Source organism: Candoia aspera, chromosome 2 (assembly GCF_035149785.1).
Source record: "Candoia aspera isolate rCanAsp1 chromosome 2, rCanAsp1.hap2, whole genome shotgun sequence".
Taxonomy (NCBI): Eukaryota; Metazoa; Chordata; class Lepidosauria; order Squamata; family Boidae; genus Candoia; species Candoia aspera.
The window spans coordinates 230,598,401-230,623,125 of NC_086154.1; the positions used below are offsets into that span (position 1 = coordinate 230,598,401).

Below are 24,725 nucleotides of genomic sequence, written 5' to 3' on the forward strand. Positions count from 1 at the left end.
AAATTCAGAGAGTCCCCAACCTATTAGCCTTCTAGAGAGCTGTGAAGACCTGAATCTTCACCCAGGCACTGGGCTAAGATGGAAGTGAGCCCAGCAAACACAAATGTAAATGTGGAGGTGATGGGATGTTGTGGCACTGTGATGGGATCTATGATGTTGTTGTGGGTTTTATGATTCTGATTTTATGAATGTTGTTGCGACCCACCTAGGATTATCATGTATAAAATAGGCGGCTATATAAGTTTTCTATGCCAGCCAGTTTGGTGTAGTGGTTAAGGCATCAGGCTAGAAACCAGGAGACTGTAAGTTCTAGTCCCACCTTAGGCACAAACCCAACTGAGTGACCTTGGGCCAGTCATTGTCTCTCAGCCTTAGGAAGAAGGCAATGGCAAGCCACTTCTGAAAAACCTTGCCAAGAAAACTGCAGGGACTTGTCTAGGCAAGCTCCAAGAATTGGACCTGATTGAATGGATAATTTTATATATCTATATCTATATCTATCTATCCTACAGTATATATCGTATATATTGTATATATCCTATAGGACTAAGAGAGTCATGCCGGCTTGGACATTGCCCAGATTAACAAGGTCCGCGTCAGATGTTGGGGAACCAGGACAATCTGATGATAACTGGGCTACTGGAACAAACCATACATGGATGAGACAAGAGAACCTGGAATTGATGTAATGCTACTACAACAGCAGACCTAATGAGAGGGGATATATGAAATGCATGAGGGAACTATGGATGGACAAAAGACCTACATCCACACTAACTGAGAAACAGCTAGTTACCCAACGCTTCAACATAGTTAAGAGGAAGCTGCTCTCACAACTTGAGGCAGACCAACTACACATTATACCCCAGACTCAAGAAGACCCGGAAGAACTGGAGGTGCAGCCAACACCTGAAGCTGGAACATCACTGCCACTCCCTCCATTACAGAGCACAGCAGCTGATATGAGGCAAAATATCATGGATAAACTAGCTACAGTCAACTCTCGAGACCGATTACCAAGGCTCAGTGGAGAAGTACCATCAGATAGTATGCTAGAAGATGCCAATAGAGCCCTCGCAACAATCCCTACTACCACTATAACTCAAACCAACGAACCAGTATACACTACAGCTGCTGTAATCCTGGAGATGCTTGGCTACATGATCAAGAAGGAGTACATACCCCCCCTGGAAAATGAGGTTGGAGGCTAAGATCAAGGCAACTCGGAGAGAAGTTAGTCAGCTGGTAGAACTACAGAAGGGTGTGGAGATTAAGGATAAGACTCGGCTACTGAAAAAATAAAAGGGCCTGACTCCATCTGAAGCCCTAGAGACTGCTAAACAAAGGCTCACAGCACTGGCTACCAGGCTAAGGAGATACACTAGAGAAGCAGAGGCCAAGAAGATAAATGCCCTGTTTACCAAAGAACCATCCAAGGTGTACTCCCAACTGCAGTGCAACAACACAGTAACTGCAGAGCCACCAACAACAGAAACTGAACAGTACTGGTAGAACATATGGGAGAAAGAGAACACACATAACACCAGTGCAAAGTGGCTGCAGGACCTGAGAGCAGACCACAGAAATCTCCCTAAGCAGGAACCAGTCACCATCACAGTAGCAGACATCCAACAGCAGGTCAAGAACATGGACAGCTGGACAGCACCTGGCCGAGACATGATCCACACCTACTGGCTAAAGAAACTGACAGCAGTGCATGAACACCTAACAGCACAGATGAAACAACTGCTAGCAGCCAGCTCCCACCCAGACTGGCTAACACAAAGTAGGACCGTGCTAATCATGAAAGCTTCCAAAAAGGGAACAATACCATCCAACTACCGGCCAATAATCTGCTCCCTACAACATGGAAAGTCCTATCAGGCATCATCGCCACCAAGCTGCAGGACCATATAGGCCAGTACATGAGCACAACTCAGAAGGGCATTGGGAACAACACCAGAGGCTCCAAACACCAGCTGCTCATAGATAGAGCAGTCACCCGAGACTCAAGGTCTAGACAGACCAATCTGAGCACAGCCTGGACTGACTACAGGAAAGCCTATGACTGAGTGCAACATACATGGATCTGTTGAATGCCTGGCACTATACAAAGTCAACAGGACACTCAGGACCTTCCTCAAGAACTCAATGGGACTGTGGAAGACAACACTGGAAGTCAACTCAAGGAAGCTCTCACAAGTAGCCATCAAGGTGATGCACTATCCCCACTGCTGTTCTGCATGGGCTTGAACCCCCTCAGCCAGATTATCACAAGAAATGGATATGGATACAAGTTCAAAAGTGGAATTACCATCAGCCATGTCCTCTACATGGATGACATCCAGCTGTATGCTAAGACTGAATAAGACATCGACTCACTGATCCACCTGACAAGATCTACAGTGAGGACACTGGGATGTCATTCGGACTGGAGAAGTGTGGCCGGATGGTAGTAAAGAAAGGGAAGGTAGTTAAGACTGATGGGGTGGAACTACCAGCAGGCCACATAGCAGAGATACAGACCAGCTACAAGTACCTTGGTATCCCACAGACACATGGGAACCACGATGAGGAGGCAAGGAGGACCGCAAGAACCAAGTACCACCAAAGGATAAGACAGGTCCTGAAGAGCCAGCTCAATGGGAAGAACAAGATCCACGCCATCAACATGTATGCCCTGCCAGTCATCAGATACCCTGCTGGTATAGTGAGCTGGCCAAAGGAGGACATGGAGGCTGCCAATGTGAAGACCTGGAAGCTCCTCACAATGTGCGGAAGCTTCCACCCCATGTCCAACACCCAGAGACTGTATACCAGGTGGAAAGAGGGAGGGCGGGGCCTGGTGAGTGTTCAAGCCACTGTCCTGGATGAGACCCAGAGCATCCAGAAGTACATCAGTAAGATGGCACCTAAAGATGAGCCGTTGAGAGAATGGCTGAGGCAGCAGCAGACATGGAAGGAAGATCAAGCAGAGGAAGTGCCATGGCAAGACAAGACCCTGCATGGGATGTACCATCGACTGATAGCTGAGGTGGCTGAGGAAGGGCTGGACTAAAAGACAGCAGGAAACCCTACCAGTGGCTGGGAAGGGCTGGACTAAAAGACAGCACTGAGGCACTGATCACAGCAGCACAAGAACAGGCACTAAGCACCAGATCCATAGAAGCAGGGGTCTACCACACTAGACAGGAGCCACGGTGCAGACTGTGCAGAGAGGCCTCAGAGAGAGTCCAACACATAGTGGCAGGGTATAAGATGCAAGCAGGAACAGCATACACTGAACAGCACAACCAAGTAGCTGGCATTGTGTACAGGAACATCTGCACAGTGTATGGGCTAGACCCTCCCAAGTCCAGATGGGAGATTCCACAGAAGGTTGTGGACAATGACAGGGCTAAGATCCTGTGGGATTGCCAGATCCAGACAGACAGGTACTGGCCAGTCAACGAGACATTGTGGTAATAGACAAGGACCAGAAGACAGCGGTGGTGATAGATGTAGCAGTGCCAAGTGACAGCCACATCAGGAAGAAGGAGCATGAGAAGCTGGAGAAGTACCAGGGCCTGAAGGAGGAACTAGAGAGGATGCGGAAAGTGAAGGCCAAAGTGGTCCCAGTGGTGGTAGGGGCACTCGGGGCTGTGACCCCCAAACTGGGTGAGTGGCTCCAACAGATCCCAGGAACAACATCAGAGTTCTCTGTCCAGAAGAGAGGAGTGCTAGGAACAGCTAAGATGCTGCGCAGAACCCTCAAACTCCCAGGCCTCTGGTAGAGGACCCGAGGTTGAGGAAGACACATACCACCCATATGGGTGAGAAGGGATTTTTTTAAAAAATAAATAAGTTAGTTAATTAGGCCAATCAGTATCATGCACTGAGAGAATCTCCAACAAACTTGAAAGAGTCTTTTCTCTCTCAGAACTCAGCTATGGACAGAAAAGGCACATCTGAATTGAATGCCATGTGCTTGCTTTCAATTCAATCCAATGCACTATAATTTCTACAGAACTTTCAAATATTCTGAATGCTTCACAAACAACACATGTAAGACTGGGGTAATACTTCATGCTAAGTCATTATTTACTTACTGAATAACGCACAGTAGTCTAGTTAATATGTCATAGTTTAAAAACTACAATGTCTGACTTCACAAAATACAAAGCCAAAACTATAAAAAGTACATTGTGCTTTAGTGAGGTCTGTGAACTCATTTTCAGTATAATCCTTAAATTCTTACAAATTATAATTAATTCCTCAGGATTACAGCAGGAAGGTAAGGGGTCAGGCTGAAAAAAGCAGTATTGCGTTGTTGCATCACAAGCCCAGCCCCTTTTCTACACGCATCACAATGATGCACCCCCCACCCACCCCCCAAAGCAGCAAGAGCCTGCAGTCTAGATTACAAATAGATGGACTGAGTCTAAAACAGTGTGGCTTGTCTAAGGCTATCTAATGAGACAACGGCAAGAATCAAACAGAGGCTTCTTTTTAGCCACTTTGCTATTCCTAACCTATTACATTGCTAGGGTTTCTTCCAGCCAAGGGAAGACTTACGGATATGCATAGCTGCAGGGGAAGAAAAATATTACATTAGAGTCATGGGCAATTCACACATACAGAATTCACTCATACAGAATTAAAAACATGGTTAAACAACTGTACAATCTTCTTATATATAATATTGTACCTTAAGCTATGTTTATTAATTATTATTACTAACCAATTGGACTAGATAAGTTTATATCATCACTTTTCAAATTCTGCATGACTCTACTTTACTCACTAGTGTATTCTTATTACTCTAAGTTGGGTGTCTATCATTGACAATCTTTTGGTAACTTTGAGTGATAAAGCATCCTTCTGCATAATTCAGCTGATAGAGAATAAATGTCAGACCCCACATTTATATTGGTGGTAGGTTTATAATACTATTTTTAAAAAGAAAATTAAAACCATTTACCTTTATATCAGCTTTGCTCTTGTTATACACCTTGTTACAAATTTGTTTAATAAATAAACAAACAAAATACACCTGCACAAATGATGTATATTGTAATTCATATAATAACAGCAGCTTATGTTACTGAAAATAAAGTACTTCAACAGTAAACATACCACTACTGGATTAGAAGTAAATAGAATGAAAAATCTACACTGTATCACAGAAGTGAAGCTAATGTAAGGCATTCATTAAATCCTTCTCAAAGACCACAATAACTCTTAACTGTTCAAAATCTTTGCTCAGGCAATTTCATTAGTTACTGGCCACCTGCAAACTGAAGTGATTTCCTTTGCAAACATTAGTGGTCATTTGGAAATGAGGCCATTTTATTTTTTGAAAACATTTATTATGGACTGAGCTAAAGGGAAATATTAGAACATATGTTAACAATAACGCAAACAATACATTCACAGAATATAAGCAAATATGCCTTCCAGAAAAACATACATCTGTGTGTACAAACCGATAATTGTATGCTTCAAAGCTTGTATTCTATATAGTTAGAGAATTTGAGGTGTCCTTAGTAGTTAACCAGCTGTGAATATGGGAGATCACTATACAGTTGTTTGTTTTTTCTGCATGAAGAACTAAAGGGCTGAAAGAAGCAATTAAAAATCAACTATCTTGAGAACCTGTTTTAACCACAGCTGGTGTTACCTTCTCTCTGGTCCTTAACAAACCTTACTTCATCTTCCTGCGCTAAAGAAACATTTCACGTTATGCCCCAACTTAGTATTGGAGAACAAACTGATCTAAGAAATGTACCTATTCAAAAAATGATCAAATTCATGAAGATTACGGGACAAAAAGAAGTATTTCTTACAAAGTCGTTGAAAGAAATAATCCAAACACAGCAAACTGCTTAATAAGTGTATACTTTCATGTAACGATAATATCCAGTTTTACTCTACATTTTAACTATATATTTAAAGCACAGACTCATTTGCTTTTCTTGTTTCTAGTTGCAAAGCAAGTTCTGTGTCCTATAAACATACAAGAACTTCTGAATCCTCCTTAAGACCAGTACTAATCCCTTTTTATTTGGTAAACAGTAGTAACAGGATGTGGGACATGACAACTAGAGTACTCATGAGTAATCCTTTGCTGTTCACTAGGATGAATACAAAGAAGGAAGCAAACTTTGGTGTCTGCAAACGTTGATAGCATTATTTTAACCATTTTCTGACAAAAATGCATTTTTAAGTCTCAATACAGACCAGCTACAGCATTAAGAAGAAATAACTGTGCTAATGATATTAATAAGTGAAAACAATTATCAGGGTCTTTAAATTTCCATGCAAATTATACTACTGTTTTGTGAAATAAAAGTAACTATTTATTTACAGGGAAGCAAATTCCTCCTGTGGCCAGGCATTCATGTGTCCACTGGTCAGATGTTCAATATGGTCAATATTATAGGGGAAAAAATTAATTTAGGGAACCCCTCTGATTTCCTCATGCAAGACTGTGGCAGTATTATAATTTTTAAAGATATGACTCTCTCTGCTTTAGAGGAGAGCCCGTTCAGATTTAATTTTAGTTTAACTTTTGCATGCTTTCTCCTCTAGCAAGGCATTTAGAGACTAGACATTTTTGCTTCTGATTTTGAATTAAGCAAAGTTCCCCATTACATCAAACATGACTTAAACAACTATTTATTCAAGCAAGCCAGGATTGCCATGGCTTAGACTTCTGGCATATTCAATAATTATAGTTCAACCATGAATCTTCAAGCCTTCATTTAATAGGTAAACATAGTTCAAAATCAGAAACGGATGCTTTATATTTCCTCTGCAAAGCAGCCAAGGAAATCACACGAGCTTGAGTTTAACGTCACATTAGGCGCATACGCAGCGTATACAGTTCACAGCTCTTTCCACCAGTAGTAACCAACAGCAGCTTTGTGCTAGCAAAAATCGCATTCATGGAGTCCTTGGTGTTACAATCATATCCACAAGATGGAACACAGGATTTTTGTTGTTCCTTTTTAACTTTTTCAGCCTTTTTCACATATTTCATATTATTCCAAAGCCATCCAAACATCAGCAGCAACTTTAGGGTAAAAAAAAATTGAACACGTAGATGAGCTCAGCACATCTGGCTCTCTAGAAATTGCTGGCTGAAACCTCGCTCATCTTTCACCTTTGGCTATGCTAGCTAGGACTAAGGGAAGTTCGAGTTCAACAACATCTGGAGAGTCAAATGTTATTAATTCTGCAATAGCAGAAAGACAGCTCTTACAAACCTGTTACAGACATTTGTATCCATTTATATCATGCAAATAAACTGAGTTTACCTATTAACACACATTATACAAACAGTTTATTAATATCTACATAAGAAGAGTTCTATTCATAATGTTTTTCATTGATGGATTAAGTTTGTATTATCGTGACTATAAATCTCTATCACTGATTTCAACTGAATTTCTGAATTGTGAAAGACTGAAATTGTGAAAGACTTTTAAGTACAGCTTGTGATGAAAAGATTTGCAATCATTATTTGGGGTTGAAAAACAAAATTAAACCTTTTATAACAATATTTTAAAAGCCCCAAATCAGTTGATTTTTCAGTTATTGCTTCTCTGTAGCAATATTACTGCCGTACTGCGTGGGGAACCAAATCTGGGACTGCCTGTTTCCTAAACAAATTGGGAAGTTGTCATCAGGAAGCATCTGTTATTTGATTACATTCAATAAAAGAATTCTTGTGCTATCATAATGGAATACTAAGTACAGTAGATACTTTCCACTGCTGTACCAGGCTCACTCATTCACTCACTCACTCAATCTATTAATCTAATCTAATCTAATCTAATCTCTAAAAAACCAACACTACCTAATTAATATACAAGGTCTTCACAAATTTCAGTAAGTCTTCAGTATTTTAATCCTATGTTTGTTCTCAGATGTGAAAGGATCTGCTTTTTTTAAAACTATTTGTTAGAAATTACCTTAAAAGTTAATCCAAAATACAGACTTCTGCTTTTGTAAACATGGTAATTGTACATTTTCTCAGAAAGCTGTTCAACAAGATCCTTCAAGCAAAGTTCAACTGTAGTGGGAGCTGTTAATTTGGCAGCATTTCACAAGGATCTGGAATCCAGCCAACATCAACCAGCCTAGGTTATGGAAAAACACTGAAATGGGGAAGGCTCCTTAGAAGAAGAGGAAAGCTGATAAAAGTTGCATCTTTTTTCTACTCTCAGACATTAACAACACTTGATCCAGAAAGCCTTTATGAAGCAAGATTCCCCAAAAATGCAGAACCAGCTTTTATATATTTTAATAACATGAACACATAACTACGGAATAGTTATGACAGATGCCAGAAATATATATTGCTCCAGCAGGAATGCATTACCAAAACAAAAAACCCCAGCTCTCATTGTTCTGACATTCGCTCACTGTCTCTTGTATTGCTAATCAAAGACCTTTTCAGAATTCATCATAAAGAATAGATAATAAAGAATAGACCCCAGCAACAAGGAGGGAAACAGAGCCAGACTTGTTATTACATCATCATTTGTTTAATTATGATTTATTGAATAAATGACAATGACTGGGTTTACTTAATATAATAAACCAAAGCCAAACAAATCACATTATGGCTTAGTTTCTTGCTTGAATTAGTCCAAAGAGCTTCAAGCATAATCAGCTAAAAATGACATTCAGGAGGTATGGGTATATTACCTGTTCTTCCAGTTGTTTGTGATTCTGTAATACTGTGTTGCAGTGTGTTTGTTTACAAACTTTGGTGCAAAAGGAAGGGGGAAGAAGACTACAAAGAGGAAGAGAAAGAAGACTAGAAAAATAATCAGAAACAGACTTTTTACTTAAGAAAAAAACTGGAAAGAGCTGGAGACCCAAGTGACTGCAGTTGGATGAACCCAGAGACCGTAACTGAGGGAGAGGTAGTGCTGTTCAGTAAATGAGTTTTGTGCCCGAGATCAAGGCAGACCATGTGAATTACCAGAGTAACTGCTTGAAGCTCACTTGATCAGTCCACTGAGGAGTAGAGGAGAAGATGGTATGAGAATAGAGCAGATGCAGTGGCATCTGAAGCACAAAAGGGACAATGAAACAGGAGAAGAGAAGTAGAAAAGGAAGGAAAATGAACAGGGGAAGTAAGGATGAGTTAAAAAGGAGGAAAATACTGACGAAGGAAGATACGTGGAAAACATAAGGTGGAGCAGGGAGAAGGAGGTGAGAATTACATTGTATGCCAGGTTTCTGCCAGTTAGGGCAGTTGCACAAGAGACCTCCTGGAAATGACTTTGATGAAACTGACCTTGAGTTCAAGTGGAGATGACAGAATAATAAACATAGGAAATGGAAGATAAAGGAGAAATAAAAAAAAATAGTACATTCTTTCTCTTAGTGAAAGCTAGAGAATTCAGGTCTGAGGCCACAAGGAAAGGAGTCCTTCCCCTTTGACCGCAACTGGTGAGAGCCAAGTAGTGGAAGAGTGGTTGCTGAAGGGAAGCAAAAGGGCTGATTATCTACTCTTGGGAATGGTGGGTTTGGAATGTAGGTTTGGGTATCCAAATCTAGCTGCCAGGTGTGATTATTAGTATTGCAGTTGGAGCTGAATTGGAGGGAAGATTGTTATCCTGCACATTGATTGGGGGGGGGGGGGGGCTAAAGGGGAAAAAAAAGGGATGATAACAGTAGTGACAGGCAGGAAGAAGTAAGGTAGAAGATGAAGTACAAGCTGTTCCATGAGAAGAGAGTTTGCAAATCTGGTGCTGGTATCAAATTCCATTCCCCCATTCTGAATTCATGATTCAGGTACTTCATACTCAGGCTGATGCTACTGAATGCCAGGTTGTCTGAAACAAATCAAACTGGATGAGAGGGCAGATCTGGTGTGCATCACTGAGACCTGGCTGAACAGTTGCACATTTGTGAGGTTGACTAGAAGGACAAGGTGGGGTTGCTGCTATTTTATGAACCTCCCAAGAGAATAGCAGCCTACATTGCATTGTTCTACTATTACTCATATTTTGTTGAATATATAAATAAAATATATTTTATTTATATATTTATTTATTTTATTTATGTGGCCATCCTTCTCACAAAAAAGTGATTCTGGGTGGCATACAACAATTAAGTAAAACAATAAATATATAAAAAGTCATTAAAAATATAAAACAATCATTATTAAAATATAAAAAAAACCCAAAGGCACAGGAGAGAGTGAATATTAACTGCAGTGATGGAGCAATCTTGGAATATCACAGGTCCCCTGGGAGCACCAGGCCTGATGACATAGCCCATCCTGAGGGACTTCTGGAACAGTAATAGGGATGGAGCTAACCTCACTTTGGCAAGAAGAATGTTCCATAAAGTGGGCACCATAGCAAAGAAGGCCCACCTCCTGGGACCCACCAAATATAAGTCCCTAGCAGATGGTACCCACAACATGCTTCTCTGCTAGATCTAATGGGATAGGCTAACGTAATCTGGGAGAGATGATCCCTGAGATAACCTGACCTCATGCTATGAAGGGCTTTAAAGGATTAAAACAGCATCTTGAATTGGACCTGGAAGTAGACTGGCAGCCAATGCAGCTTGTGAAAGAAAGCTGTGATATATGCTTATCTAGGAGCACACGTTACTGCCCATGCCAATGCATTTTACATCAGTTAAAGCACCAATTGAAGCTTCTAGATATTCTTCAAGGGCAGCCCCATGTAGAGCGCATTACAATAGTCCAATCTGGAGGTGACTAGGGCATGAGTGACTGTCAGCAGAGTCTCTCAATGCAGAAACAGATGCAACTGGTGCACGACACAAAGCTGTGCAAAGGCCCTCCCAGCCATGATTGCCACCTGCTCTTTGAATAGGAGTCATGAATCCAGGAGGACCCCAGATTGCACATTGGGTCTGTCTGGGGCAGTGCAACCCCATCCAGCACCAAATATGGCATAGTCCTAGAACCAACAGGCCCCAAAACCACTCAGCCTTGCCAGGGTTCAGCTGAAGCCTGTTGTTCCCCATCCAGACCCTCACAGCCTCCAGGCACAAGGTTAAGACGTTCATGGTACCACTTAACTCACCAGGGGCAGAGATGTATAATTGGGTATCATTAGTATATCAATGATACCTCATCCTATGGCAATGGATGGGCTCACCCAGCAGCCTCATGTAGATGTTAAACAGGAAAGGGGAGAGTACCGAACCACGCGGCACCCCACATAGTAGGGGCTGAGGATGGGATCTCTCCTCCCCAGCTACCACCAACTGAAATCAACCCCAGAGAAAGGAGGTAAACAACATTGTACTGTCTACCCCTAATCCTCTGAGCCAATCCAGAAGGATACCATGGTCAATGGTACTGAAAGCCACAGAAAGGTCAAGAAGGGCAAGGATGGATGCACAACCCCCACCCCACCCTGTCATCCAAAAGTGCAACCAATGCCATTTCTATCCCATACCTGGGCCTGAATCCCAGCTGAAAGGGATCCAGATAAACTGCTTTTCCCAAGGTCCTTCAAAGCTGCCGCACAACCACTTTTTCAACCAACTGCTCCCAAAAAAGGAGGTTAGATACTGGATGAAAATTGTTCAGTATAGTGGGTCCAGTGATGGATTCTTGAGGAGGGGGTGAACCAAAGCCTCTTTAAGAGGCAAAGGAACAACCCCTTCACTAAGAATTAACTACCGCTAGAACACACTCACATGACACCACCCAGATTGCTTTAACAAGCCAGGAGGGGCATGGATCTAAGGAGCAGATGGCTGAGCTCATACTCCTAAGAACCTTGTCCACTTTCTCAGGTCCAACAGGTTCAAACCATTCCCAGATAACCTGGCAAGACTCCTCCCCAGGCACCTCCTCCTGCAACAAGGCCAGCATCCAACTGCGAGCAAATCTGAGCAACTTTGCCTGACAGATGCTAAGCAAATTCCTCTATACACCCCTGCAAGTTCTTCAAGCCCCTCTGCTCAGGAGGGCTCATGTCACCCAAAACAGGACTGCGGGGCAGCTATCTGCAAATGCAATAAGGGCAGAGAAGTACTGACGCTTCACTGCCCTTACCGCTACAAGGTAGGCCTTAATAACGGCTCTAACCAGTATTTGGTTAAGTTTGTCCTTTGTTGAGCACCAGTGATTCCCTAGACATCTCTTCTCTCATTTCATCTCCCTCAACTCCTCCATGACCCACAGGGAGTGAGAAGGAAAGGTCACATGGGCATGATCCAATCCAGTGCCTTAGCTGTCCCCTTATTCCAAATGGCAACCAAGGCTTCAGATGGACTGTGCAGCAGACCCGCAGGAACAACCCTCAGCTCCCTCTGAAACCCATCCAGGTCCATCAGTTGCTGGATGCAGACCAATCAAATGGGTCCAGCTTCCCTGCAGTGGGTAGTGGAATTAGTGAATCCCATGGAAAACAGGGCATGATCTGACCATGACAACGGAGATACCAAGAACTCCCCCAATTTCAGATCACATAGCCACTGCTCCAACAGGAACACCAGATCTGGTGTGTGACCACTGTCTTGTGTTGGGCTCTGGATGATCTGGGATAGGCCAATGGCTGTCATGGTGGTCATGCACTTCCAAGCTATTTCAGACTCCACTCATAGAGAAGGTAGATTGACGTCCCCCAGAACCATAAGCCTGGGGAGTCCCACTGCCAACCCAGAAATGGAATCCAGGAGCTCAGGCAGGGAGGTTGCTACATAGCAGGGAGGCTGGTACAACAGCAACAATCCCAACTCTAGAGCAAAATGTAATGAACAGGGTCTCCTGAAAGCTTGTGAAAATTTGACTGTGAGATTGAAATAGTGTATCAATTTTAGAAATAAATAAAACTTAATCAATCTTACGAAACAAGAAACAAATCTGTAATAAAAATGTTATGGCCATACAGGATGTTTCAAGGTAGCACTTGTCTGGTAAGATCTAGCAAAAAACTACAAGCACTGTACTAAACTGACTGTCATGGTGGGCTCAGATTCAGAATCTTTGGATGAAGAAGGGCAGCCACCTTCAGAAGTGGCCTTAGATCATGAGCAGTCAGATCTGAGGTCATCAGATAAACAGCCACCTGAGCAGGCAGAGGAGGCGGGCCGGCCAGCAATCAGCAGAAACAGCTGCCGCTGCTTTCTGAAGATGAGGGCACAGAATTACCACCCCCTCCTGAAGCAAGAGCCCAGCAAGCAGAAAAAAGAGCAGAGCAAAGGAATTCAGCGAGGCTACTCCCTAGGAAGCCCTCCTAAACGAGCCACACCGGGACGCTCTTATTTACAAAGAGCTATGAGTTTGAATCTCTTGTTGGAAACAACTGTTTGCAAATCCAGACTCTGTGTGCCTTGCCTTTGAACTCAAACCCGTGCGACTGTGACTCTGAACCAGGAGCAGCTGATGACCTCGCTGATGCTTTGGATCCTGGATTTGCCTGACTACTCTTGTGCCTGCTCCTTGGATTTCTGGACTCTTTCTTTAGGCAAGTTTGCTGGACCTGTGTGGACTTGGTTGCTTTCTCATGCATGCCTTTGCACATAACCTTCCCTTGCTGCTTGTTATTGCTTTAAAAACTCACTAGTAAAAGTTTGCAACTATGTATTTGTGTCTGCTCGGCCTGAGACAGGACACTGACCACCTAATGTAGCAAAGAGTATTTTTATTTTCTGTTTCTGTGTCACACATGTTCCAGAAATAACTACCCACTGCCTACCACTCAAGCAACATAGAGTTGTTTAGAAAATCTGGAAAAGAGTGATCCAATAAATACAGGTTATGCATTTATTCAGAATATATATTCTTTTAGGTTCTCAACTCTACAATACATGTATGAATAATACTGTTCAGACAAGGAACCTTCCACACTAGAATACATATTTACATTGCCTAAACATCACTCGTTACATCCTAAGTTATTTCCTGAGGTTCACTTTACCTTGGGCAAGGTAAGCAACAGAACAAATGAACATAAAACAGTATATTTATAATATTATACAAATACTAGATCAAAATTACTTCAGTGTAAGCGATGCTGTCAGGACTTGTCTGCTTGGTTTGATGTTATCTGTATACGTTGTTTCTACCTTCCAGGTGTTCCTTATTACTGCTAAATTCCCCTTATTGCTTGCACCCACCCACCCCCATCCCCACTTGTCTAACACAATCAGCTTACTTTGGCTGTTTGGCAGAACTTACTGAATTGAATCCAATTCTTTGCTTACCCAATAATCTGGAAACAACCAGTGAAACATATGTGCTCAATTACATATAATGCTGTAGAACCAGAACACCTCACAATACCACCCCTTTCCAATGTTTGTTATTATCAAAACCATTGGGACTATAATAATTCTTGGCACGTGAACAACTTCCTTGAGTCTGAATATCCACCAAATGGACCAAGAAGCAAAGAGGATTATAGGTGGGGGTTTCAGCTGCAGTACATGAAATCATGGAACTGGGAAAACTCCAAAGCTGCAAATTATGCCTTAAGAATCTTTCATCAGTTGTTAAACAGCATCCATACCATACATCATCTCATATAAACCTCAGGAATAAGGATCCTTGTAGGCAATAAAAAAGTTGATAAAGCAAACCCAAATCAAGTGTCTCTCTCTCTCTCACACACACACACACACAAAATACTATAGAGAAAGGCAACTAAACTAGCTATCTAAACTAATCTGAGGGGGTTAAAACCACTTCCTCAGCACCAAGTAATGATTAATCATTTAAGAAGAAGGAACAGAGCTCCATATTGCTAAACATTTCTTCACGACACCACAATGAAGTATAAAACACAGAAAGCTAGGTTTTTCCAAGTATCTTGGCTTCTCTTCAAAGTTACTTTTTCTTCTGAGAAATCCTAATCAGTAAAGCCTAAATAAGAAAAAAGGAAGACTTTTCAAGAACTTACTAACAGATCATTGCGTGATGTTATAATCACCTTTCTCTTACAATTTAATGTCTCTCTAAGAAGTCCTAATTCATGATAATGCTATGGTAGGAACTCTCCCTCATATCCATTTTTTCAAGTTCTTATTCCACTGTTTTAATTATATTAAAAGAAATGTTGTGCTCATACTATGAAGCTGCATCAATTTGCAGTCTATTTCTGTAACAGAAATATGTTTTTATTTAATTAGTTTAACTTTTATAAAATATTTATCACAAAGGCTAGGACTTTTACCTGGGTGATAGAACAGAAAAAAGTCTATTAACTCCAGCAAGCCTGAGCAGATATGCAATTTCTTTGAGATTCATTTGAGAGGTACAAAGAAGACAAAGTTTTGTGTGCCTTAGGGGGAATAATACAAAGATTTTTTCTTTGTAGGGAAGTGACTTTCGCTTAATGCTACAGTTATCCTACCTTTTGATCCTACTGCAATAAACATCATGGGGAAATTGTTTGCTTCCTTTCTCACACAAAAGGCATGTTCATGAATAATAATAAACCATAATTAAGTTCCAAGCAGAGGCAGGAATCCACTCTCCCCTGTCCCTTCCCTTGTTATTTGTAGAAGAAATAAACCAGGCTTCAGGTTTGTTTTCAGAAGATTCAAGGTTTGTATGTATAAACCAGGAACAGTGGTTTAAAAAAATTTTCTAAGCAAAATCTTGGGTGCCGGAAAGCAACCTAAGAAAGCCTGAGGATTTGAAGATGGTTTGTTTAGTAACTGCATATGACAGACAAAACTACTAAAGTAATTATTTTTCTTCTTTCCATATAGGAGAAGAAAAAGGGACCAACCAGTGCTTTCTCATCACATGCAAACTCACCCAACCCCCCACAACCCTTATATACATAGTTGGGACCAGAAAAGAGCTGCATCTTTCTTTAAAGTAGAAACTGGTAAGGCAACAACTCCATCATCATTATAGCTAATATTATTACCAACATAGGTTGTATGTACATTCCTGACATTTATTATTATATACATTAATCAGTATCTCACAAACATGAATCAAAAGGTTCTTTAAACTTTATGGTCATATCTAACAAATGCGTTTATCAATTGTTAGTCTCCTACATACAGTATTTCCAGCACTTTTCTCAAAATAAATGCAAAGGAATTCTCCACTGCTTATCTTAATTTTTTTTTTAAAGGAAAAATTGACAATAAAAAGAATGGGAAAGGAAGCTATTCCTGGACATCCTTAACAGGGAAAAGAATAGGTAACCAAACTAATGTCAGACAGCACAAATCAGAATGCTTATTAACATCATATTCAATCTGACATTATGCAGTGCAACCACATTTGAGGAAAAGGGTAATTTTTCAAAAATGTACAAATTTTTCTTACATAACAGCCTTTTTTCAGTTCTCCTTTAAAAACTCTGAGACAATCAAGTGATCATGGACCAGCCCAGCTTCCTGTCGGTCGTCAACACCCCCAGCTCCCCCAGGGACGAGTCCGTCACCTCTAGAATATCATCCATCCACCTTGCCCTTGGTCGACCCCTCTTCCCTTTGCCTTCCACTCTCCCTAGCATCAGCATCTTCTCCAGGGTGTCCTGTCTTCTCATTATGTGGCCAAAGTATTTCAGTTTTGCCTTTAATATCATTCCCTCAAGTGAGCAGTCTGGCTTTATTTCCTGGAGGATGGACTGGTTTGATCTTCTGGCAGTCCAAGGCACTCTCAGAATTTTCCTCCAACACCACAGTTCCAAAGCATCGATCTTCCTTCTCTCAGCCTTCCTTATGGTCCAGCTCTCTCAGCCATATGTTACTACAGGGAACACCATTGCTTTAACTATGCGGACCTTTGTTGTCAGTGTGATGTCTCTGCTCTTAACTATTTTATCGAGATTTGTCATTGCTCTTCTCCCAAGGATTAAACATCTTCTGATTTCCTGACTGCAGTCAGCATCTGCAGTCATCTTCACACCTAGAAATACAAAGTCTTTCACTGCTTCTACATTTTCTCCCTCTATTTGCCAGTTATCAATCAAGCTGGTTGTCATAATCTTGGTTGTTGTTTTTTTGAGGTTTAGCTGCAAGCCAGCTTTTGCACTTTCTTCTTTCACCTTCATCATAAGGCTCCTCAGTTCCTCTTCGCTTTCAGCCATCAAAGTGGTATCATCTGCATATCTGAGATTGTTAATGTTTCTTCCAGAGATTTTAACTCCAGCCTTGGATTCCTCAAGCCCAGCATGTCGCATGATGTGTTCTGCGTACAAGTTGAATAGGTAGGGTGAGAGTATACAGCCCCGCCATACTCCTTTCCCAATCTTAAACCAGTCCGTTGTTCCGTGGTCTGTTCTTACTATTGCTACTTGGTCGTTATACAGATTCTTCAGGAGGCAGACAAGATGACTTGGTATCTCCATACCACTAAGAACTTGCCACAATTTGTTATGGTCCACACAGTCAAAGGCTTTAGAATAATCAATCAAACAGAAATAGATGTTTTTCTGAAACTCCATGGCTTTTTCCATTATCCAGTGGATATTGGCAATTTGGTCCCTAGTTCTCTGCCTTTTCTAAACCCAGCTTGTACATCTGGCAATTCTCGCTCCATGAACTGCTGAAGTCTACCTTGCAGGATCTTGAGCATTACCTTACTGGCATGTGAAATGAGTGCCACTGTTTGATAGTTTGAACATTCTTTAGTGTTCCCCTTTTTTGGTATGGGGATATAAGTTGATTTTTTCCAGTCTGATGGCCATTCTTGTGTTTTCCAAATTTGCTGGCATATAGCATGCATTACCTTGACAGCATCATCTTGCAAGATTTTGAACAGTTCAGCTGGGATGCCGTTGTCTCCTGCTACCTTGTTATTAGCAATGCTTCTTAAGGCCCATTCAACCTCACTCTTCAGGATGTCTGCTAGCTCACTGACCACACCGTCAAAGCTATCCCTGATATTGTTATCCTTCCTATACAGGTCTTCTATATATTCTTGCCACCTCTTCTTGATCTCTTCTTCTTCTGTTAGGTCCTTGCCATCTTTGTTTTTGATCATACCCATTTTGGCCTGGAATTTACCTCCAATGTTTCTAATTTTCTGGAAGAGGTCTCTTGTCCTTCCTATTCTATTGTCTTCTTCCACTTCCGCACATTGCTTGTTTAAAAATAATTCCTTATCTCTTCTGGCTAACCTCTGGAATTTTGCATTTAATTGGGCATATCTCCCCCTATCACTGTTGCCTTTTGCTTTCCTTCTTTCTTGGGCTACTTCTAGTGTCTCAGCAGACAGCCATTTTGCCTTCTTGGTTTTCTCTTTCTTTGGGATGTATTCTGTTGCCGCCTCCTGAACTATGTTGCGAACTTCTGTCCATAGTTCTTCCAGGACCCTATCTACTAAGTCCAGTCCCTTAAATCTATTCTTCACCACTACTGCATATTCCTTAGGAATATTAATGAGCTCATATCTAGCTGATCTGTGGGTCTTCCCTAATCTCTTTAGTCTGATCCTAAATTGTGCAAGAAGGAGTTCGTGATCGGAACTACAGTCAGCTCAGGTCTTGTTTTTACCGACTCTATAGATGTCCGCCACCTTTGGCTGCAAAGGATGTAGTCAATCTGATTTTGGTGTTGTCCATCTGGTGAAGTCCACGTGTAAAGCTGTCTCCTAAGTTGTTGGAAGAGAGTGTTTGTTATGTAGAGTGAGTTGTCTTGGCAAAATTCTATCAGCCTATGTCCTGCTTCGTTTTGTTCTCCCAGGCCATGCTTACCTGTAATTCCAGATGTCATTTGACTGCCCACCTTAGCATTCCAGTCTCCTGTGATGAAAATAACATCTCTTTTAGGCGTGTTGTCCAGTAGGTGCTGCAGATCCTCATAGAACTGCTCTACTTCAGCTTCTTCAGCATCTGTGGTTGGGGCGTATATTTGGATCACTGTGACGTTAGATGGCTTGCCCTGAATTCGAATTGAGATCATTCTATAGTTTTTTGGATTGTATCCAAGCACTGCTTTAGCCACTTTACTATTAATTACGAAGGCTACTCCATTTCTTCTGTGGTCCTCTTGTCCACAGTAGTAGATCTGGTGGTCATTTGATGTGAAGTGGCCCATTCCAGTCCATTTCAGTTCACTGACGCCCAGAATGTCTATCTTTAATCTTGACATCTCACCAATAACCACATCCAATTTGCCCTGGCTTATAGATCTTACATTCCAGGTTACTTAGAACATCGGATTCGCCGTTCACCACCAGCACCGTCGGCCGCTAGCCGTCCTTTCGGCTTTGAGCTAGCTGCGTCATCACGTCTGGGGCTAGTTGAACTCATCCTCTGTTCCTCCCCAGTAGCATTTTGACCATCTTCCGACCTGGGGGTCTCATCTTCCGATGGTATACCGACATATCTCTGGTTGTACTGATCCATTTAGTTTTCACGGCAAGAATACTGGGGTGGGTTGCCATTACCTTCCCCAGGGATCGCATTTAGTCTGACCTCTCTGTCATGACCTTCCTCTCTTGGGTGGCCCTTCACGGTTTAGCTCATGGCATCATTGAGGTGCTCAAGCTCCAGCACCACAACAAGGTAACGATCCTTTGCTGAAGGGTCAATCTCTTACTCTAATTTAAACTAAACATTATTTTATAAACGTTTCCATTCTTAACAAAACTTTATCCTCTAAAACTAACTCTTTCCCTCTTAAAGAATATATAAAAAACTTTTGCAACATAATTTTTCACCTAATAAACAACTAATCAGTATTATCCTTCACTACAATTTTACTCCTCCCTACCTGCTAAAATAACAAAATAAGGCCTGTCTACATTTAATTAATATTATTCAAAAAGAAACGAAAGAATCCATCAAACCCCTCCCAAAACCCATCCTAATAAACATATTTATGCAATTGACCAAAACTTTTATATACTTAAACACTGCATCTTACAACCATTGCCTATTTAAACAGTAACCTTATTAATACCCTTTTACCCTAAACAGTCATTATCCCAAAAGCAAAAGCAACTATCTAAACCTTTAAAAGACCATCCTGATAAACACAATTAGACAATTATCCCACTTCAAAACAGACAAAGGCATTTACCTATCTCAGTAATACAAACAGGGCTTTCTCCTTACAAATCTCAAATTTAACAGCCTGCCTTGTAAAGTCCAAGTAATCTTCATAAACCTTCCAGCCCCTGAAGTTTAACTCTCTTCTTTGGCCTCAATGTCCCAGGAATGCAGCCATTTCCATCTCTCCCTTTACATCCAGAACTTTTCCTTCTTCAAGGTTAGGGTTAGCATTCCACAGCTCAAATTTTCTCCCTTGACTTCCACACTTGTCATCTTCAGATTGTTGGTAAATTTTAGATTCCACAACTTCTGAGAGATGTTCAGGACATGGGTAACCCTAAGATTAAATCCTTTAAATATCTCTTTGATGTCTTCCATGTCCCTCCACAGAACGTTATGGCACCGCCTAGTGCCTCAAGAACATGTTAGGCAGGAGACTGAGAAAGTCCCTCAGTTAATCTTCAGGAAGTCTTCAATAAACATGAAAGCAAATGTAAACAGAAGCTATTCTCATGGGAAAGTGAAAGCAGATAGCTCAGAAATCAGCTCCACAGATTCAATGAAGTAGGCAAAATATTTGAAAAATTAGCAATGAACAGGCAAAAATCTTTAAGTCCCAACATTACAATTTAAATATTAAAAAGCCAGTTTTCCAAATTAATAAATTCCAAAAATAATGAAAATCACCAAGAGGTTCCGCATTTTTTTGTTGCAAAAAGCCTCTCTTTAATAACAAAGAATGATTTAGAAATGGGGTGGGCAGCTTTTTGGCGTCAGCGCAGCTTAGGAAGAGATGGCAATCCCACTCCCAGCTGATCACTCACCAGTTGATTGCGAAACGCTGTTTTGCAGTCTTCTGACTGCAACCAGCCATCTGGGGAGCACACTGTGTGATTCCCGGGGTTCTCCTGAATCCGGAGAACACTTCTGGGCTCTAAGGAGATCTGCCTGAGCCTGAAAAACAGTCTACGCTGACCAGTCCACTGTGGAGATCCCAAGGCGCCAATCCTCCACTGAAAGTTGGCTCACGACCAATTCTCACATTGACGACTGTAGCAGCATCCTGCGATTATGTGATCACCATTCAGGTGCTTCGCAACCAGTGCGTATTTACGACTGTTGCAGTGTCCCATAGTCACATGCTTCCCAACCATCTTGCCTGGAGAACACAGTAGTAAAATTGCAAGTCACATCACACAATGTTTTGCTTAACAACCAAATGGGAAGTGACATCTTAAGTCCATGATTTTCCACTTAGCAACCGCGGGCCTTAGTGATTGAGTTGCCAGTCCCAATTATGGTTGCTAAGTGAGGACTACTTGTACAGTATTTCAGGTGTACATACATTCTTTGTATTCCTCATAGACACAAAAACACATTTTTTGGTGTACAAGGTGTACAACTTGGTTATTTTTTACTGATTCTTTTTAAAAGTGATCTTAGAACCACCAGCACACCAGAAGGAACAACATATGTTTATATATGAGACTTCAGTGTAAGACCACATGTGAAACCACCCTAATTCTTATCTAATAGCATTTAAACATTAGCTCGTTGTAAAGCAGTTTTGTCAACTTTCTTGTAAAATACTAAATTTCCACATAAAAGCTTCAAGAATAGACTAGGAATTGTTCTTCATATGTACTTTTTGCTGTACAATAATTCAACTATCTAACATTGCACAGAAAATTTGAATAAACAATTAACAGTTTGTTTCGTTAGAAATGTCAGTCTTGAGGTGGCAAAGAAGAGTTACAAACTTAATCCTTAATCCTAACCTACAGGATGATGTGAAGCTTTTGTAATGCGGTTATTCCACCAATTGCAAATCCACTAGGCTCCATCCTTCAACCCATATTTTTCTATGTAGTCTACAAAGATACAGGGAGTTCTCACTTACCGATGGTAATTGGGACTGGGAACTATATCACTAAGCGGCACGCTTGTGAGGTATGACATCACATGACTACACCAACTTATCACAGCAGTTCCAGCAGTCCCAGTTGCTGTCATTAGCCAAATCCTGCATGATCACAGTGTCCCGTGGTCATGTTTGCCATTTGCGACCTCCCGCCATTGACTTTACTTGTCAGAAGCTGACAGTGAAGTTTGCAAATGGTGATCACAGGATCATGGGATGCTGTAATGTCATAATTGCAAGCTGGTTGCCAACTGCCCAAATCACGATCATGTGGGGATGCTGCAGTGGCCGCAACTACAAGGACCCGTCGTAACTACCCCTCGTTCAATGCCACTGTAACTTTGAACAGTCACTATGAGTGGACCTTAAGCGACAGCTACCTGTAGTATGAAAGGCTTTTTCAAACATTTTACTGAAACACTTTATTACACCCACAAAACGCTAATGTTCTATCAAATTAGTCATCCTGTCATAAAGAGATAAGCTTAGTTTGACATAATTTATTCATGACAAACCCATGCTGGTTCCTGATGACTTTATTTTTAAAGTACTTGAAAACATGTTATTTGATCAGCTGTTTTAATACCCTGTCCAACAGGTATTAAGATACCCGACCCATAGACATCCTTCTTCCCTTATTGAATATTCCTCTTCATAACTTTTAATCTTTTAGTAACTGATCAATGCATCCATGTTCCCTGTTCATAAAGAATGTAAGTGGATAGCTTGCAGATTACATGTTCTTTGCATTGCTAATGTCTTCCTTATAAAGATTTGACTTTATTCTATGTAGCACATTTACTGGAGTAGGAAGAAAACTATGTAAAACTATACATCAATTCTGCTAGATCTTCAGTTCATACAAATATGCCAAGGATTTAGGCAAGTACAGGTAATTTGGGAGAAAGCACTACATGTTTCATATACATTTGCAAAATCTCTACAAAAAGGTTTTTAAAATAAATAATACAAAATGCACAAAATACACAACCTGTAAAGTGAGTAGTGATCAAGACCAGCAGTGATTCATATTGGCCACCAGCCCTTAAAAATCGTTTGTATGACTTTAGGGATGGCATCATTTTTTAATGCACCAGTTGCATATTTTGCAAATGTTTATGTTGTGATTCTCATTCTCCCCCCCACACCAAAATTCTTGTCTATATTGCAGCTGCCTTGCACATTTCATACGTGCTACAGTTCCCGAAGAACAGCAGAAATGATACCCCACCCCCAGAAAAGGAACATCTTGAAAGAAAAGAGCCCTGCTTATGAACTGGAGGAGAAAAGGACATCCCATTTACACAGTAAGCTGCAACATAAAGCAAATCTCCTAAACAGTTAAGTCTCTAGTCGAAGTGCTTGCACTGAGAATGAAGCCCAAAATTATTATATGTCTAATGTCATCTGCCAAAAGTTTATGCTTCCTACATAAACCCAAGAGCAATGTCTAGCTTTTCAACTTTTAAAGCTGAAAACTTTTTAAATAACTTTTAAACTTTTTTAGCTTTTTGAAACACTGATGGAAGTTGCAGTTGAGAGAATACAAATGCTAAGTCGATTGCTGAATGAGTTAGGTTTTGTTGACTAGATGCAGTAGGGTATCACTACAGATGCTTGGCAGAAATATCCTTATCCTCAGCAATGGTTTACTATGTAATGAGATAGATAATAGTTTGGAAAGCTTCTGGAAAATTAACTAGCTCCATACAAAATTGTTATGATAGCCAACAATTGGTAAATACCAATTTTTCCTGAAAAGTCAAGTATGCTTTCTTTGGTTTTATTAAGGGAATAAAAATTTGCTGGACAGTCTTGTATTAATTATATTCATTCAAAATGCAAAAAAGAAAGCCAAACTGAAATATCTTTTGTAGTGCAGTTTACTGCTGCAGATAAAAGCAACAAGTACTATCTCACAAAGTACTATCTCACAAAGTACTATCTCCCAAACACAAAGTAGTAAGCTTTAATATATATTTCATCTGAAGAAAATCTTTTTCCAAATGAAACTGATATACTGTAACAGAGTATGTTAACAACTTTCTACATTTATAACTTATTAACATCAGTCCTAAGATGACAATTGCCTGCCTGCCTGCCTATCAAATTCCCTCCTCACCCCTACATGTCTTCCTGAAGGCCGTATGTGTCTTCCTCAACCTCAGGTCCTCTACCAGAGGCCTGGGAGTTTGATGGTTCTGTGTAGTATCTTAGCTGTGTTAATATGTTTTCTCCTACAGATTAAGGTTACTATGGTAACTAATTATTTTGGCCGGGTGAAGAGGTTGAATTTAATTGTCCTCTTTTCGGATGTTAATTTTTGCACCTGGGGGGAAGAACTTGCCTGGACTTGTTTTAGTTTGTTTCCCTTCTGTGTAGGCATGTAGAGAGTTAAGCAGCTTTCACTGAGAGCCTGTAAGAATGCAGAAGCTTTTAAATATGTTTGCTTTCTGTAAATAAAAATTATTTTTATAGAAATGCCTGGTGTGTGACTTTTCTGATCTCTCCTGGGCCAAAGGCTTTCTAGCACTCTGCCAACAAGCTGTTCCTAGCACTGCACTCTTCTGGACAGAGAGTTCTGATGTTGTTCCTGGAATCTGTTGGAGCCACTCTCCTAGCTTGGGAGTCACAGCCCCTAGTGCCCCTACCACCACTGGGACCACTTTGGCCTTCACTGTCCACATCCTAATTCCTCCTTCAGGTCCTGCTATTTCTCCAGCTTCTCATACTCCTTCCTGATATTGCTGTCACTTGGCACTGCTACATCTATCACCACCACTGTCTTCTGGTCCTTGTCTATTACCACGATGTCTCGTTGATTGGCCAGTACCTGTCTGTCTGGA

The 24,725-nt window shown here is 41.0% G+C and overlaps 1 protein-coding gene across 1 annotated transcript in view; it reads right to left on the bottom strand.

Annotated features, from left to right (window-relative positions):
* Positions 1–24,725, bottom strand: part of ATG10 (autophagy related 10) — a 116,047-nt gene that overhangs the window by 32,176 nt on the left and 59,146 nt on the right. The gene's annotated exons all lie outside the window — the stretch shown is intronic.